This window comes from Phyllopteryx taeniolatus, chromosome 6 (genome assembly GCF_024500385.1).
Source record: "Phyllopteryx taeniolatus isolate TA_2022b chromosome 6, UOR_Ptae_1.2, whole genome shotgun sequence".
In the NCBI taxonomy this organism is placed as follows: Eukaryota; Metazoa; Chordata; class Actinopteri; order Syngnathiformes; family Syngnathidae; genus Phyllopteryx; species Phyllopteryx taeniolatus.
Genome location: NC_084507.1, coordinates 8,802,673 through 8,821,349, shown reverse-complemented (window position 1 = coordinate 8,821,349; position 18,677 = coordinate 8,802,673).

Genomic DNA, 18,677 nt, shown 5'->3' with positions numbered 1-18,677 from the left:
TGGATACTGTACAGTACTGCAAATTATAAAGGGAACACATAATCATCTTTACCCCTCCTTGAGCCGTCACCTTATCGTAGTGGAGGGGTTTGTGTGTCCCGATGATCCTAAGAGCTAAGTTGTCTGGGGCTTTATGCCCCTGGCAGGGTCACCGATGACAAACAGGTCCTAGGTGGAGGACCAGACAAAGCACGGCTACAAAGACCCCTATGACGAGAAAAATTGCACCGAGCAGGTGTGGGTATACTTATTGCCTCCCGGCTCGGTGCCTGTACATTGGGGTTCACCCCGGTGGACGAGAGGGTAGCCTCCCTCTGCCTTCGGGTGGGGGGATGGGTCCTGACTGTTGTTTGTGCCTGTGCACCAAACAGCAGTTCAGAGTACCCACCATTTTTGGAGTCCTTGGAGGGTGTGCTGGAGAGCGCTCCCGGTGGGGACTCTATCGTTCTGCTGGGGGACTTCAATGCTCACGTGGACAATGACAGTGAGACCTGGAGGGACCCCCCCCCCCCCGATCAGAACCCGAGTGGTGTCCTGTTATTGGACTTCTGTGCTCATCACGGATTGTCCATAACGAACACCATGTTCAAGCATAAGAGTGTCCACATGTGCACTTGGCACTAGGACACCCTAGGTCGCAGTTTGATGATCGACTTTGTGGTCGTGTCATCGGACTTGCAGCCACATGTCTTGGACACTCAGGTGAAGAGAGGGGCGGAGCTGTCAACTGATCTCCACCTGGTGGTGAGTTGGCTCCGATGGTGGGGGAAGATGCCAGTCCGACCTGGTAAGCGCAAACGTATTGTGAGGGTCTGCTGGAATGAGAAGCAGTTTCAACTCCCACCTCCAGCAGAACTTCACCCACGTCTCGGTGGAGGCGGGGGACATTCAGTCCGAGTGTACCATGTTCCACGCCTCCATTGCTGAGGCAGGCGACCAGAGCTGTGGCCGTAAGGTGGTCAGTGCCTGTCGTGGCGGCACTCCCCGAACCCGTTGGTGGATACCAACGGTGAGGGATGCCGTCAAACTGAAGGAGTCCTATCTGGCCTTTTTCGCCTGTGGGACTCCTGAGGCAGCTGATGGGCACCGGCTGGCCAAGCGGAATGCAGCTTTAGTGGTTGCTGAGGCAAAAACACGGACGTGGGAGGAGTTCGGTGAGGCCATGAAGAATGATTTCCGAACGGCTTCGAGGAAATTCTGGTCCACCATCCGGCGTCTCAGGAGGGGGAAGCAGTGCATCATCAACACTGTGTATAGTGGGGATGGTGGAATGACCTCGACTCGGGACGTTGTGAATTGGTGGGGAGAATACTTCGAAGACCTCCTCAATTCCACCCATTTACCACTCCAGCGTACAACGATGGCTACACCCCGAAAATGCGTCTTCGCTCGATGCCTCAATTTACAGAACAGCTCAGTGATGTATAATTAAGCTCCCAAAAAATGAGGGAAAAAAAAAGCGATGGATTGACTGTTTAAAGACACACGCAGATGGCATACTGAACATCAAACACCACCAGCCAACTCTGCAGTGTGCATTTTACGACAACATGGCTTAGTGCAGGGGTGTCAAACTCATTTATGTCACGGACCACATCATAGTTATGGTTCCACACAGTGGGCCGTTATGGCTGCAAACCCATATGAATGTATGATTGCCTCATATTATTACATATACACAAATTAATGGATAATTACTTTTGAAATCAAAAGTCAGTAAAAACTGTTCAACTACAGTATGAATAAATGTAATTTTAAAAGTGGGGTTGGTAACAAAAAATGCTTGCAATATCTCAATATTTTTAAAAGTGAACCCAATTTGGAATTTGGTATTTTAGCAAGAAACACAAAGTCGATGCATACTCGCGGGCTACATAAAATGACGTGGCGGGCCGGATTTGGCCCCAGGGGCCACCAGTTTGACACCTGTGGTTTAGTGGGTAACTTGATATTAGTGAACGGGGCACTGGCGACTGTCTAACTACCTGGGCTTCCTCCTACCGTCCTGCTGTCATCAGGTGCCATGTTCGGCTGTGATATCTCACCAACAACGAGGGTAAATTGAGTTGTGTGCTTATTTTTATGATTAGAGGCCACAATAACCATTCCATTTTGAAATTGAGTCTCCTAATGTGATTTTACATCGTATAAACTATCACCCCGTCAGTATGTTTGATTCCTTTTGGTGCAGCCATTTGACATGCCCACAGCGTCTGAGAGCTGAGGTGGTCCTTATTATTAAGTTTTGAAGCCTGATTTTCATATACTTTGCAATTTTTTTAATCCTTTCAAATTTGGAAGGCTTGTTAACATTACTCTTCTCTGTGGTGCGTCGAATTTACTTGCCATTTTTTGGGCCTGCCTAGTGCCACTTTAAGGATGAAAAAATTAGAATCACAACAGCTAGAAAGTAGAGAAAATAAAAAAGACCACCAAGTGGGAGGTGGTGGTGATGCGGAGTAGGCCACAGACCATTTCTCTCTACTCATCATTTCTGGCTGATTCCTGGTCATTTTTGCGTTTTTCCAGTGTCCTCATCTTGAGTGGTGTCATGAGTCGTACTGTATCTGCAGCCTACAGAAGTTGCTCAGGCAGTGCAACTCCTCCAGGATGAACCCTACTGATAAGGTGTTGACGCAACGCCACCGTGACGATGTGGGAACATTTTGGATTCAAGCCAGGTGAATGTTACTATCCCGCTAACACCAACAAGCTGGTATGTCGTATTTGTATGAAGTTGCAACAAGGACAACACAATTTAAAACCTCAAAATGACAAAATCCATTTTAAACACAACCATCCCACCCAATTTCTTTAGCTGGGAACAAAAAACACGGTGGGACATTTCCCGTTTCCCATCAGCTTGCAATTATGGAACCCTTTGCCCAACAATGCAAATACAAAAATGACAGCATATATGGTGCACATATGCTCACATTATATACAGTATAGCGTTACACACTATTGTAAGAGAAATATCCTTTGAACATGTTGACAAAGCATCGTTTAAAGAAAGGCTGCAGACTTTTGAAAAGTACTACAAACCAAAATCAAAACAGCTTGCTTTGATCTACTTATTGTGTTGTTATTAATGTTGCTACTTGGCACTTTTTCTTAACCAAGTGGAAACTTGATTGGCAGTTTATTGCCGGTTAAGGCATTAATCACTGTTACCTCTGTGCCAAATGTTTAATATTTGTTAAAGTGCAATTTTTGTGAACAGAGCCTGAGTCTGTTTTATTTATATTTTTTATCCAAGATATTTTATTTATAGTGCTACATTACAATGTTAATTATTCTTAGAAGTAGAATTAAAAATGAATTCCTCTTAAAAAGGATGTACTTGCATTATTATGCTCTAATATCATTATATCAGTGGCATAAAAAAACGATACCATTGTTTGTCGTAATAGTTTTTGGGAAATTGCCCTGCAATTGGCTGACAACCAGTTCAGGGTGTATCCCGCCTCCTGCCCGAAGATAGCTGGGATAGGCTCCAGGACTCCCGTGACCCTTGTGAGGATAAGCGGCTCAGAAAATGGATGGATGGATGTTTATACTGAAGCAAATCACACGGTTTTGATATGCAGTCAAGTCTTCAACAGACTTTTGCCATCCTGAAAATAGGTCCTTTCAGATTTGCATTTTCCTTCTACAACCCCAATTCCAATGAAGTTGGAAGATTGTGTTAAACACAAATAAAAACAGAAGACAATGATTTGCAAATCATGTTCAACCTATATTTAATTGAATACACTACAAAGACAAGATATTTAATGTTCAAACTGATAAACTTGATTGTTTTTAGCAAATGATCATTAACTTAGAAATTTATGGCTGCAACATGTTCCAAAAAAACCTGGGACAGGGTCATGTTTACTACTGTGTTACATCACCTTTTCTTGTAACAACATTCAATAAACGTTTGGGAACTGAGGACACTAATTGTTGAAGCTTTCTAGGTGGAATTCTTTCCCATTCTTGCTTGATGTACAGCTTCAGCTGTTCAACAGTCCGGGGTCTCAATTGTCGTAATTTACGCTTCATAATGCGCCACACATTTTCAATGGGAGACAGGTTTGGACTGCAGGCAGGCCAGTCTAGTACCCGCACTCTTCTACTACGAAGCCACGCTGTTGTAACACGTGCAGAATGGGGTTTGGCTATGTCTTGCTGAAATAAGCAGGGGCGTCCATGAAAAAGACGATGCTTGGATGGCAGCATATGTTTCTCCAAAACCTGTATGTGCCTTTCAGCATTAATGGTGCCTTCACAGATGTGTAAGTTACCCATGCCATTTGCACTGACACAGCCCCATACCATCACAGATGCTGGCTTTTGAACTTTGCGTCCATAACAGTCTGGGTGGTTCTTTTCCTCTTTGGCCCGGAGGACACGACGTCCACAATTTCCAAAAACAATTTGAAATGTGGAGTCGTCGGTCCACAGAACAGTTTTCCATGTTGCATCAGTCCATCTTAGATGAGCTCGGGCCCAGAGAGCCCGGCGGCGTTTCTGGGTGTTGTTGATAAATGGCTTTTGCTTTGCATAGTAGTTTCAAGTTGCACTTATGGATGTAGTGCCGAACTGTATTTACTGACATTGTTTTTCTGAAGTGTTCCTGAGCCCATGTGGTAATATCCTTTACACATTGATGTTGGTTTTTGATGCAGTGCCGCCTGAGGGATCGAAGGACACGGGCATTCAATGTTGGTTTTTGGCCTTGCCGCTTACATGCAGTGATTTCTCCAGATTCTCTAAACCTTTTAATGATATTTTGTACCGTAGATGATGAAATCCCTAAATTCCTTGCAATTGTACGTTGAGGAACATTGTCCTTGAACTGTTCGACTATTTTCTCACGCACTTGTTCACAAAGAGGTGAACCTCGCCCTATCTTTGCTTGTGAATGACTGAGCAATTCAGGGAAGCTGATCCATGATTTATACCCAATCATGGCACCCACCTGTTCCCAATTAGCCTGTTCACCTTTGAGATGTTCCAAACAGGTGTTTGATGAGCATTCCCCAACTTTCTCAGTCTTTTTTGCCACCTGCAGCTATAAAATTCTAAGTTAATGATTATTTGCTAAAAACAATCAAGTTGATCAGTTTGAACATTAAATATCTTGTCTTTGTAGTGTATTCAATTAAATATAGGTTGAACATGATTTGCAAATTATTGTATTCTGTTTTTATTTATGTTTAACACAACGTCCCAACTTCATTGGAATTGGGGTTGTATTTCTATCTTATCTGACCGTCAGCCTCTAGTTTAAGATCAAGGAATAAAGACACTACCATTTGCTGTTGCCGTGGCCCGTAAACATTCCACAGCACATCCGCTTCCCAAGCACTCTTCACATGTTATGAGTTGAGCATAGCCAGAGCGTTATACGACATTTTATCCAGTCCTGTTCAATCCCACGAATGCCAAGATTAAGCGAATGGGCTGTGTGTTATCTTGTCATGCTACAGTGGTAGCAAAGTCAAACCCTTCTTGGTTGCCTGCTGCCCTCTCATGTGGTCCGTGACGGCTCTAACAGTCGTGAGATTACCAGCAGCTGTTTGGGCAATGGAAACCTTGCAAGCTGTTGGAATCACAAGAATACAGGTATGTAATCACACAGTTATCTTGCCAGCACTCAAGCTTGGTTAAAAAAAAAAAAAAAAAAAAAAAAGCACCTGGCCGCTCAGGGAGCCATCAAAAAGTATCATGAAAGCTGCAAACCTTCCAACGTTGGCATATTAAAAGAAGAAAAAAAAAACTGTCAACAAATCAAACATTTCTTTATCTTGAAAAACTGAAAGGATTTCATTGATGGAAAGAAAGTTTTAACTCTTTACACCCAACTGGTTGAGGCAAGAGAATCGTTTGTTTCTTTGTGCCCAACTATTTGTTAATCTGATTGGCCTGTGATGAACAGGAATACATTTTCAACAGGAGCAAACAGGTGTTTACAAGACACACCTGTCCTTCTCTAAGCAGTTTCTCTTGGCTTGTTCACCCAGATTTGTGAAACAAACTCTTGGTCATGTCAGATTGGACGAACCGGATGAACAGAAAGAGAAATAGCCGTACATAGGAGACCTTTAGCCCTCTCCTCCCAGAATGTAAAGTAAATAGTACCCTGTAATAGTAATTATTATTTTATTAATTTAAAAGAACAAGGACCATTTACTGCATGACTCTGTGATGGACTTTGGTATGCTGGCAAACCCCCCACCCAGCCCCAGAAATTGGTTTACGTCGCCGCTGTAGGAACAGAACTACGTTGTGAACTGAGGACACACATAATCAGTCTGAGAGGGAACAAAAGATTGAAGTCCAGATCTCAGAAACCTCAAAACTGACTGCAGACATGACAGACTGGGGAAAGGATTAGTGAAATTGGTAAAGGTCTTGGTAAATATTTTGTTTAAACTATTTTATTTGTCCTGTCTTTTGAAATTTTGCTCCCCGAGAATTTGGGTGTAACCAAAAAGCACCTAGGCAGTAAACACTTTCCTGCAGCATGGATGCCATGGGTTAAGTTGTGTTCAGATGCTCATCAAATAATTGTCTATTAGCACTAGAGAGACTAAAAGACATTAGAGACTAAAATGAAAACAATGAACAGAAACATATTGTTATGAAACAAACAAGTCTACCTGATAATAAAGATAATAGTGTTTGGTCGTTCACTGTAGTCTTTTGAAAATGTTTAATTATGCATTGCATTATAAAGTTTAAAATATTATCCTTAGTCACTTTCTCTACGATTACATTAATTAGCAGTCACTACTTTTGTTTTTAGAAATTTGACATTTAGTAAACACAGGTCTGTTATCCGTACTTTCGTTCTTTGGGACAAAGTCCAGCCACATGTATCAGTTGGACCAGAGGGAGGCTACTGGGTTGATCCCACTCTGTGTCCCCCCCAGCAATGAGGTTTGATCCCAGGATTAGAGCTCTGTTGGTTCAGGCAGGGTCAGTGGAGACAGTCTGGGGCGGCTGCAGTAAAAGCGACATTAAACCTGAGGGATGGGGGGATTGACTCAAGCAAGATTGGTAATAATGAAGAATGTAATATGATGGGAATGAGAGGGGAGGGAGTGCTGTCCTTGGCTGGCGGAGATGCCACAACAGCAAGCTGGGAAAAAGTGCAAGAATCCTGGCTTGACAAAGCTGCGTAAAAGGGGCTTGTTGCCATTATAATCATAGGTTCATTATTAAAAAAGAAAGAAACGTGTCCATTGTCCATGATGGAACATGACAAGTATGTCAAAAATACATCTTTTTTTGTATGTTCCCTCCTCCTGATTCTGCTCTTAGATTGCTGGTTTGTACACGGCAGATACCTTAGCAGTGACTTTATGATGACTATGTAGCATGAGGAAGAGAAGAGGAAGTACAAAACAGACTTAGGAATGGAAACCATCAGGGCAGACATTTCTGGCACAAATTCATGCACTTACAAGGTGGATGGAGATGGAATGTAAGTCTCAAGAGTCATAAAAATCAAGAAACACTTTAACACAAAGAAGAAAGTTTATTGTGTCCTTCACCAGGGTTACGAGTAAATTAATGCAAAAGGTAGTAAAAGACCAGCGATTATATAGTTTACGTGGCACACTTGACAGCCAATAACTAATGCATGTGTTATTCAGACAACACTAGGAATATGATCAACTGGAAGATAGGACTGAAAACAACTCTCAATACTTGCATACGAAAATACTGGTCTCAACCATCTAATGCGACACAATAAAAGAGTTAATGGCTAATAGTAGTCAGTTTTTATTGACACTGTCAGAGAGGTACTCATTTAACAATGTGCTTAATAATTATAATAAGGTTGCAGTTTGCACTACATAGATAGAGATAGAGATAGATAGAGAGATAGAGAGATAGAGAGATAGATAGATAGATAGATAGATAGATAGATAGATAGATAGATAGATAGATAGATGTAGCCTACTATTTGCACACCTTGCTGTTCTCTAGCAAGGAGCCTAATGGCAAACTTCTTTATCACCCAAGAGTTGACCAATGCATTTTCAAGGAGGTCCATACAGTAGCCTACAAATGTATTTAAACCTGAACCTTTTTCAACCAAAATCCAACCATGGGAAGGTCTTTGATGTGTACTGTAGCTTGCAATTGAGACCTGGTGCTGTCTGACATGATAATGAGTGTAAAAGATGAGAAGTGAATCAAACTAACCGACAAGGGATTCCTTCTATCCCCAGGTGCAGAAACTATTCTGTTTCAGATGGAGGTCATTGTCACCCCCCGCTGAGGACCAAAGTGATAAAGAGAGCGATGAAGTGACCAGAGGACAGAAGCCTTCAGCTGTGCTTTGCTTTGACAATGGTACGACTTAGCCTGGCTAAACAGTGAGTTTGTGCTTGGAGGGGAGGGGTTGGGTGCCCACAAAAACAAAGATAGATACGCACACATGCGCACGCGCGCACACACACACGCAAATCTCTTCTCTCCTGCTTTGACCCTATACTGACCTCAACCAGTATCTGGTTCACCTGTCCACAGGGGATGTCCCCATTCTCATCACCTCCTCGTGTCCACTTATTTTATGACTTCAGACAGGACTCGATGAGATAGCAGTTCTGAGCTGAGCAAGGTGTTTTGCAATCACCACTCAACTGATTATATATACATACATACATACATATACATATATATATATATATATATATATATATATATATATATATACATACATACATATATATATATATATATATATATATATATATATATATATATATATATATATATATATATATATATATATGTATGTATGTATGTGTGTGTATTTTGTTTAAAAAGCTCTGAGGTATAGAGGTGAAGTGTAGCTAATGAGAAACAGCCCGTTTGCTCCCTCCGGTGGGCAAAGCAGTCACATTTGACCTGCAGTTAACCTTTCCATGATCAGAATTCATAAGATGACCCGATCTGTTATTTGCTAATTTGCAAATAATTGTTTGTTTCATACTTTGAATAGTAGCAGCACTTTTCAGTATGTCAATACATTTTTAAAGAAAGAGTGCTGCTATACAGAGATGCAGTTAGACATGTAGATTTACAAGCACATCCTAAAAGCATTTTTTCAAAGAGACAAAAAAAAAAACCAAAAACAAAAAACATATAGCAAAACATAACATCACATATTTATCATTTCCAGTCAAACTATTTTATTGGTCAGCACCCCTTTAAACTTGCTCCCGCTCACAACAGTGGTTGTGAGTGGGAGCTTATACAAGAAACTGTAAATTCGCATAGGTGCATAAAATGCATGTCCAAGACAACAAGCTGTAGCATGGACTTGATAGCGTTGTCTAATGTCTGATGATGAGCGTTAAGCACATCCTTCACCTTTACATGGCACCCATCCATCCACCATTCTAACTGGAGCACAACAGAGCAATGGCCAGTGTGTGTGTGTGCGTGCGTGTGTGACTGCGTGCATGCCTGAGTGTGTGCGTGTGTGTGTCTGTGTTAGTGTTTGTGGATGTGCATGTGTATGACAGAAACATCCATGGTTTGGACTACTGAGCCTGTCCTCTCATCAAAGCTCACAGGTGAGAGCAGCATTGTGGGTACTGACTTCTCATATTTCCCTTTCAACTCTGGGAGGGGGGCAGATCAAAGAGGAAAACATACATGCACACACACATACATAAACGGCACACATAGAGTACATTTCCTCTTCATAGAGTCAAATAAACACCATCGAGTATAGAAGAACATGACCAATACACTTGTGGGAAATCAAAAATGGAAGAAAATAAAAAGGAGTTGGTCCCCACTTTTCACTCATGACAATGGCGTAGTGTGTCACAATCTCTGTTCTAGTTCATCCCAAAGGTGTTGATGGGGTTGAAATCAGGTCTCTCAACTTCTTCCACACCAAACGTATCCAGCTGCGCCTCTATGGACCTTGCATTACACGTGCTGGATCAAAAGAGGGCCTTCCCCAAAACTACAAATTTGAAAAAAAGATTTCCCTAAATGTCTTGGGAAGAGGACGGTTTAAATTGTTACAACCAAACCCCCGATTGATTAATACATAGATACAGTAGAATAAAAGCTGAGACTTAATACTTAGCCTACTTGCAAGTATAACTTGAGTGCATCTATTCTTTACCTTAGCATGAGCAGACCTGTGATTGACTTTTCAGCCCCCAAAATCTCTTTAAACAACTTGGTCTTTGTCACTCTGACCTTACCCTGGCATAACTGTACATCTCTCACTGTACATCTGTATCTCATAATCTCAGAATATAGCGTAGACATCTCCTACCTGACTAAAATATGAATACAGGCTCATAAATAAGGCTATTCTTGCTTAGGTTTGGCCATTACTCATCCCTCATCTCTCTTATGTGGGGATCCTGTGGAGATACTAGTAATGACCTGCCAACTCTTTAGACCCATCTTTGACTGTTTTCCTGTCCTGGACTTGCATGAAACAGACCTGTCAAACCTTGTTAGCAAGACTGTGGGGGTAGGCCAGGTGCTTCATAGCAGAAGCCAGAGCAGGCTTGACACACGACTTAAAGGCGAGAGGAGCATCAAGCTCCAAACCTCAGGCTGTGGAGCAAACCACTTTCTCGAGGGCAAGTCAATACTGAAATCACGCTTTGTTTCTTCTCTTGGAATACAGTTAAGTTTTTGTGACTTCAAACTCAATGTGTTTCTTCGCATCAAAGCCTTGTTGTAAAACCTTCCAAATAATACAGTACTCACAAACGTACTCATGAATCTTCAACTTATTTTTTGGGAGGGAGGCGGGGTGGGGGATAATGATTTCTCCTTGGTGTGCTGTAATACAGTAAAGTACCTGTGGTAATGTATTCCAGTTGTAATGTAAAGCTGGTCATGTCAGATTTTGGCCTGCTGTACTACTTTGAAGTCTGATCCTTCATCTGATCCAGTGTCTGCTTTAATTTGTCTTTGTTATCTGTGATATGGTTAGCTCGCAATATTCGAAATCCAAGTATATCATGTTGAGATATCTAAGATGCACCAGAGTAAGAGAAGACTGACCAAAACTTTGAACGATTGGTATTTCCAGTTAAAGTAACAACACCTCCAAAAGAACAGTTCTAAAATAATTTGAAGGATCTGGTTTGTAATAAGGAGAATACCATTTATTTCTTTGCCATGGTAACCACTGATCTGTTGTATCGGTCTTTAATATTGGTGGCCTAGCCTCATGATATGTTATCAACACAATATATTATATTATATATCAACACAGGTTTGTTGATAATCGTTCAGTAGCTATTTGGCTTCCCCATACAGCAGATGCATGTTTACTGTTAATGATTTGTATTTACCGTTGTCACCTAAAAGTAAAGAGGGAAATTAATGCCTGTGTTGGAAATTCACGTGACGACTAAATGCGTCTGACTTTCTGGTACCCATCTTTGCTTGAATCGCAAAAAAAAAAAAACAAGATACAGAAAAGTGCAGTTCTAGTTACATTGGAACCAATGGAACCCAAAGGCCCCTTTAGTATAGTAGTGATATAGAATCATCATTTTTGTCGCGGGCCACATTGTAGTTACGGTTTCCCTCAGAGGGCCGTTATGACTGTGAAACCATAAAAATCTTTAATTGCCTCATCATATTTACACACGAAATGTATGAACAAGTTTTGGAATCAGAAATCAAGGGTAATGGGTTTTTCAACTACTATTAATGTTTCGTAACACAAAAATGCTTACAATATCTCAACATTATCATTTATGATATATGACGATTTGAAATTTTGGTACAGATTTGAACAAGAATCATGGAAGTTGACACACATGATTTTGCCTTTGCGGGTCACATAAAATCATGTGGCGGGCCGAATCTGGCCCCCGGGCCTTGTGTTTGACACCTGTGCTTTAGACGTTCACTGAGCTGCAGTCTTAAGACATATGCTGAAGTCTTGTCCAATATGCCAAGGTTTTGTAAGTTTAAGGTTAAGTTGTAGACCGTCAGGTGAGAATCAGTGTAATATGAGCACCAGCATATCTGTTTGGAAGTTGACATGAAGAGAAGAAACATTTGATGGAGGGTGCTGCTTTGCTTTGGATTTGGACCCAACTTGTGTCTGAATTTATTTACTGTAGTGTGGATGTTATGAGGCATCATCCACTATATTTATTGTCACTCTGGACAAGACAATACATTGTTTTAAGTTCTTCAATTTGGCTGTATGGATTTATTGGTGTTCTCAGATACATATGTTGCACAAGCCAGATTTACTTAGTGTTAGTGGATTCAATAAATACACCTACATGCCATAAGGTAACACAATGATGATCTTTTCCTCATTCCTTAAAAGAGGTGTAATAACTTTTAGCTTCCAAATTATTGAGGCCTTCCCACAGACAAATTCCAAAAACATTCATGTTAAATTGTTCATAGGCATGAATGTGAGTGTTAATGGCTGTTTGTCTATATGTGCCCTGTGATTGGCTGGCAACGAGTCGAGGGTGTACCTCATCTCTCGACCCAATTTGCTGTGACAGGCTATGGCTCACCAGCTGTAGAAAATGGATGAATTAATGTGTCCCACAACATTAAACTTTTCAGGGACAACCGGTTGGTCAAAGGAAGGGAACCATGAACAACACAACACAACACTTAGCAGAGGTGGGTAGAGTAGCTAAATATAAATCAGACTATCCATCCATCCCTTTTCTGTACTGCTTTTCCTCACTCGGGTGGCGGCCGTGCTGGACCAAATCCCAGCTATCTTCGGGCGAGAGGTGGGGTACACCCTGAACTGGTCGCTAGCCAATCAAAGGCCCATATAAACAAACAAACATTTGCACTCATATTCACACCTACTGGCAATTTAGAGTCTTCAGTTAACCTACCATGCATGCTTTGGGAGGAAAGCGAAGTACCCGGAGAAAACCCACGCAAGCACGGGGAGAACATGCAAACTCCACACAGACGGGGCCGGGATTTGAACCCCGGTCCTCATAGCTGCTAATTGGGAACAGGTGGGTGCCATGATTGGGTATAAAAGAGATTCCCTGAATTGCTCAGTCATTCACAAGCAAAGATGGGGCAAGGTTCACCACTTTGTGAACAAGTGCGTGAGAAAATAGTCGAACAGTTTAAGGACAATGTTCCTCAACGTACAATTGCAAGGAATTTAGGGATTTTATCATCTACGGTCCATAATATCATCAAAATGTTCAGAGAATCTGGAGAAATCACTGCATGTAAGCGGCAAGGCCGAAAACCAACATTAAATGCCAGTGACCTTTGACCCCTCAGGTGGCACTGCATCAAAAATTGACATCAATGTGTAAAGGATATAACCACATGGACTCAGGAACACTTCAGAAAACCAATGTCAGCAAATACAATTCGGCGCTACATCCGTAAGTTCCACCTGAAACTCTAATATGCAAAGCAAAAGCTATTTATCAACAACACCCAGAAACGCCGCCGGCTTCTCTGGGCCCGAGCTCATCTAAGATGGACTGATGCAAAGTAGAAAAGTGTTCTGTGGTCCGACGAGTCCACATTTCAAATTGCTTTTGGAAATTGTGGACGTCATGTCCTCTGGGCCAAAGAGGAAAAGAAAAATCCGGACTGTTATGGACGCAAAGTTCAAAAGCCAGCATCTGTGATGGTATGGGGCTGTGTCAGTGCAAATGGCATGGGTAACTTACACATCTGTGAAGGCACCATTAATGCTGAAAGGTACATACAGGTTTTGGAGAAACATATGATGCCATCCAAGCATCGTCTTTTTCATGGACGCCCCTGCTTATTTCAGTAAGACAATGCCAAACCCCATTCTGCACGTGTTACAACAGCGTTGCTTCTTAGTAAAAGAGTGTGGGTACTGGACTGGCGTGCCTGTAGTCCAGACCTGTCTCCCATTGAAAATGTGTGCCGCATTATGAAGCGTAAAATACGACAACGGAGACCCCGGACTGTTGAACAGCTGAAGCTGTACATCAAGCAAGAATGGGAAAGAATTCCACCTACAAAGCTTCAACAATCAGTGTCCTCAGTTCCCAAACGTTTATTGAATGTTGTTCAAAGAAAAGGTGATGTAACACTGTGGTAAACATGACCCTGTCCAAGGTTTTTTGGAACATGTTGCAGCCATAAAATTCTAAGTTAATGATTATTTGCTAAAAACAATCAAGTTTATCAGTTTGAACATTAAATATCTTGTCTTTGTAGTGAATTCAATTAAATATAGGTTGAACATGATTTGGAAATCATTGTATTCTGTTTTTATTTATGTTTAATAAAACATCCCAACTTCAACAATTGGGGTTGTATAAATAAAATATTTGTAAAATAAATTAAGACAAATTCAGCTCCAAGAAATGGTCTTTCCTCCCACATCCCAAAAACATGCATGGTAGGTTAATTGACAACTCTAAATTGCCCGTAGGTGTGAATGTGAGTGCGAATGGTTGTTTGTTTGTATGTGCCTTGCGATTGGCTGGCAACCACTTCAGGATGTACCCTGCCTCCTGACCGATGATAGCTGGGATAGGCTCCAGCACTCCCGCGACCCTTGTGAGGAGAAGCGGCTCAGAAAATGGATGGATGGATGGATAAATACTTGGGTAAAAGCAAAAAGTATGCTTCATCAAAACTACTCCGACAAGTACAATTTATCCAAAATGTTACTTGAGTGAATGTAACGGAGTAAATGTAGCGCATTCCTACCGACCTCTGGTACATACATACTTGTGTGGAATTCTTGAGATAGACACAAGCCATAGAGGCAAAACACAATATTGTTGTCTGGCTCAATTTTGAGCCTGAAATTAAACAACACAGTGTTAGTGGATGGATAAACAAGTCAAGCCTTGGATATCTGTCATGTACTAGGTTTATGTTTGATAACAAACCAATCTAACAAAAGCTCACATTCTTGCAGAGGTGGCCTGTTTGTTGGGTCTCAGATCATAAATAAATTGAAGAGAAATTGAAGAGAAAGAAAACCTGCAACAGATTACATCGTGTGCAACTTTGCCCCAGCAGGACTCCAAAGGTTTTGCCTGAATTCAAATTTTGTCTGCACTCCACTAGCATACTATACATCCAGTTTACATTGTGCAGATGTGGGCAGTATATTTTAGTCTAATAAGCATAACCTCGACCTGTGCACATTCAGTGCCCTCTGCAAAAACAACAAATGAAGGCATGGGTGGACTGCAGTAAATTACATGAATGATGTCCATCAAACAGAAGAACTCACCCATATTTCATTTCTGTAACGTACAGTATGCTATTCCCTGCTGTGCATCACAAAGGGGTGCACCAGCTATTGGCCTACTGTATAGAACACAGAAGCGATATTGAATGTGCTGGATAGGGATGGATGCGAGATGACTGAAGACAGTTTATCCACGGTCTACATTGCTTATTACATTACAAAACACTGGAGTCTGTCTTCAGAATCCCTTTTAAGCAGTCATGATCTGTGAGTGTTTGTAAAGCACAAACATTGTAACACTGCAGGGAAGACAACTGCTCACCTGTTTAGCATTTTCCAAGGTATCAGAGTCCATGTAGGACAATTACACATCTGTTCACACTGACCTAACTGACTGTAAGTCACTTTTATGAGAATGACCCTAGACTTTAAATGCTACCACCTATTAGCGTTCTTCTAATTTTGAAAAATATAGTAAAGAAAAGATAATAAAAGAAAATATAGTGGAAAAGGTTTAAAATAATCATGTAAATATAGATATAGAATAGAAAGAACATGCCAGAACAGAAGAAAACGTGCTATAGGTCAGGTCGTAATTATTGGGACTTCTGGCCACTACAAAATGAAAATAAGCAAAACATTTTCAACAACAGCTTCTGCTGTTTTGAAAAGATTTTCAATAAGATTTGAGAAGAGGTCACTTATATTGGACCAAAGACAAGGCCTGGGTCTCATTCTGTGTTCTCATACACCCTGAAGGTGTTAATTGGGGTTGAGGTCAGGGCTTGAAATAATCTCTCTTCTACACCAAAACCAACTAACCCTCATCAAAACTGTTCCCAAGATGGGTTTGTCTTGTCAAAAAAAAAATAATTAAACAAAATAGATATCAAGGTACAAACATGTCCATTGCCACCGATGGGGGAGGGGGTAAGAAAAATTAAATTGGATGAAGTTGACCCACATGGTCCACAGGAGTGTTTTCATTTTCATCCTAAAAGTTATGTCCATGAGACACCGCCCTCTTTTTGAAATCTTCAGAGTCCTGGAGGATAATAGATTTCTGTCATTCAGGTTCTCAGCAGAGTGACGGAAGGCCTCAGTCAGAAGCTGTATTTATTTGCCATTGTCTTTTATTGTAACCTCTTTGGGGCCCCCGAGCAAGATTCAACAGAAGGGCACATCTCTTTGACATGTACACTGTGACATGCAAATCATTTTCAGCTGAGTCACATCTAACACCTGCACAGTACAATCTTCCATCCCTAAAACATTTGCGTTACATATATGTTTGGTTTGCCCACACATCATATTTGATAAAGATGACCTGTTGACAGTATTATGCAGTAGACCACTAATCCACACGTTAATAGGCACTGCTCACTTTATTTCCACTTCAAAACCTTAAAGTGAGAGACTGCACAGTTACTGTCTTAATTCAAAAGCCATGTGTCTATGAGGTGTGATCGTGCTCATACGTTGTCTGGACAGGCTGTGCGTGACTATATGAAGTTAATCCGTGACATGGTTGTCTTTTCCGAGCAAGAGGTTTTGAACACAGCTGGCATTTATCAAATGTAATAACATTCAAAGAAAATTCATTATGTTGGGGAAATCTCACAAGTAAAAAAGTACATTAGTTTAAAAATTCTGGGAGTGAGTAGTGGTTAGTAATTTGTTTTATTGACCAAAGTTTTGCTTCTGCTTGCAGCCTCATGAAGGAAAAAAGTGCCCAATATCTTCTTTGCATCCATGCCTTGAATCATTCCTCATAATGTAACATATCCCCACCACCAGCACCATGGGCAGTGCTCGCAGCTAATCAGACCTTCAAATAGCATGTCTCTTTTATATTAGATGTTAAAAGTACTGTATTGTATTTTTCACTGCTTAGCTTTCATTACGGAAATGATTGACGTTTTTTTCTTCTGTTGCAGGATGATAAATTACTTTTGGAAGCACATACAATGTTACACTTCAAGCACATGCATGCACCTTTGATGAGAACTAGAGGCGCAGATGACAGGTAGGATGTTGGCGGGCTTTTCCTATTTCAAAATTAAGGCTCTCTAAACTTTTTTTCAGTTAGTCATTCAAATGTAAATTTGTCAGTTTATTTTACTGAATGAGAGCAGATCAAACCTTATGACATAAGGGTGGAATTTCTTACTTGACTTCCTCCCATTAACGTGTGCTTCGCATAAACTATCATTTGTAATTTTATGATGCTGGTTTGTTTCTATATAAGCACTTAATGAAAGTTCAACCATTTTTGATAACACGAAAGACATAACAGAATGTGTTTGCCATCATCATTAAAAATTGGTATGCCTCATATATATTGCAACATTTTAAAAAAGCTTCAAGTTTACTGTAAGATCGTACAGTATTTTTCCAAATAGATGCAGCCTGATTCCACAATGGTGTGGAGTGTATTGTTAGTGGCTGCCATTATAGTGGAAACACCTACCAACACCTGCCATTCAGACACACCGTGGCTAAAGGTTGGCAAGCCCCCAGTAGTCAATTTTTACAACAACTGTCTGGAAAACCTCTGATGAGGTGCTAAGCGTCTCATAAAAGGTGAGATAAAACTGCTCAAATAAGGACATGACTCCCACCGCAACTACGGAAATCTCTTCATCATTTGCCAAGAAATGTCCCCAGTGTTTTGTAGCAGCACACAAAATCCAAAATCTGGTTCAAAGTGTGCAAACATTTAGGGGGGGCGACAATCTTCTGTGGATGGCAAAGATACTTTACTTCCTGGCAACCCCCATTACATTGTTCTCTGTTTAGTAGACTGCTCTTCACTGGCGGAACATGGTTACCACATTTTTGTTATAATTCCAGTCATTTCTGTTTTCAGCAGTTCCTCACATGACCTCAAAACATTAACATAATTAGGAATAACAGAATATATTTTAAATGCCAACCTTCCCAATGTGATATGATTGCATCTGAACATTTTGTCAAAAATCCCAACCTCTCATCCCGCTGTGCTGTTAGAATCCACCACATCTGGTACAGTTCTAAGAAATATCAGCAGACATTTTGAAGTGTGCAGATCACGCCTGCCTAGCCGACAGAACTATAAAAGAACTTGACATAAATGTCAGTTTATATCAGAGTATACACTGCAAACACAACTCAGCTTTATTTCATGTAGCACAAATAGAAGTGTATAAGGAATAGGTGGCATGTTTGTTTCATGGTCATGCAGGAACAGGCAGTAGAATGTACTGCCCTGCATTCTCACAAATGCTAAGATGTTTAGGAATAGTTCAAAGTGCCTCACCCATCAATAATGCAAAAAGAGAAAATGCATAGAATTACAATTTGTACACTCAGTTACATAAAAGGGAACAGTAATTTTCTCAGTAAGGTAAACCCACCAAGCTCCTTTACAGTATAATCACACCAGCTTGACACTGATCCATGCAATATTGTATAAATTACTTATTTTCATTTA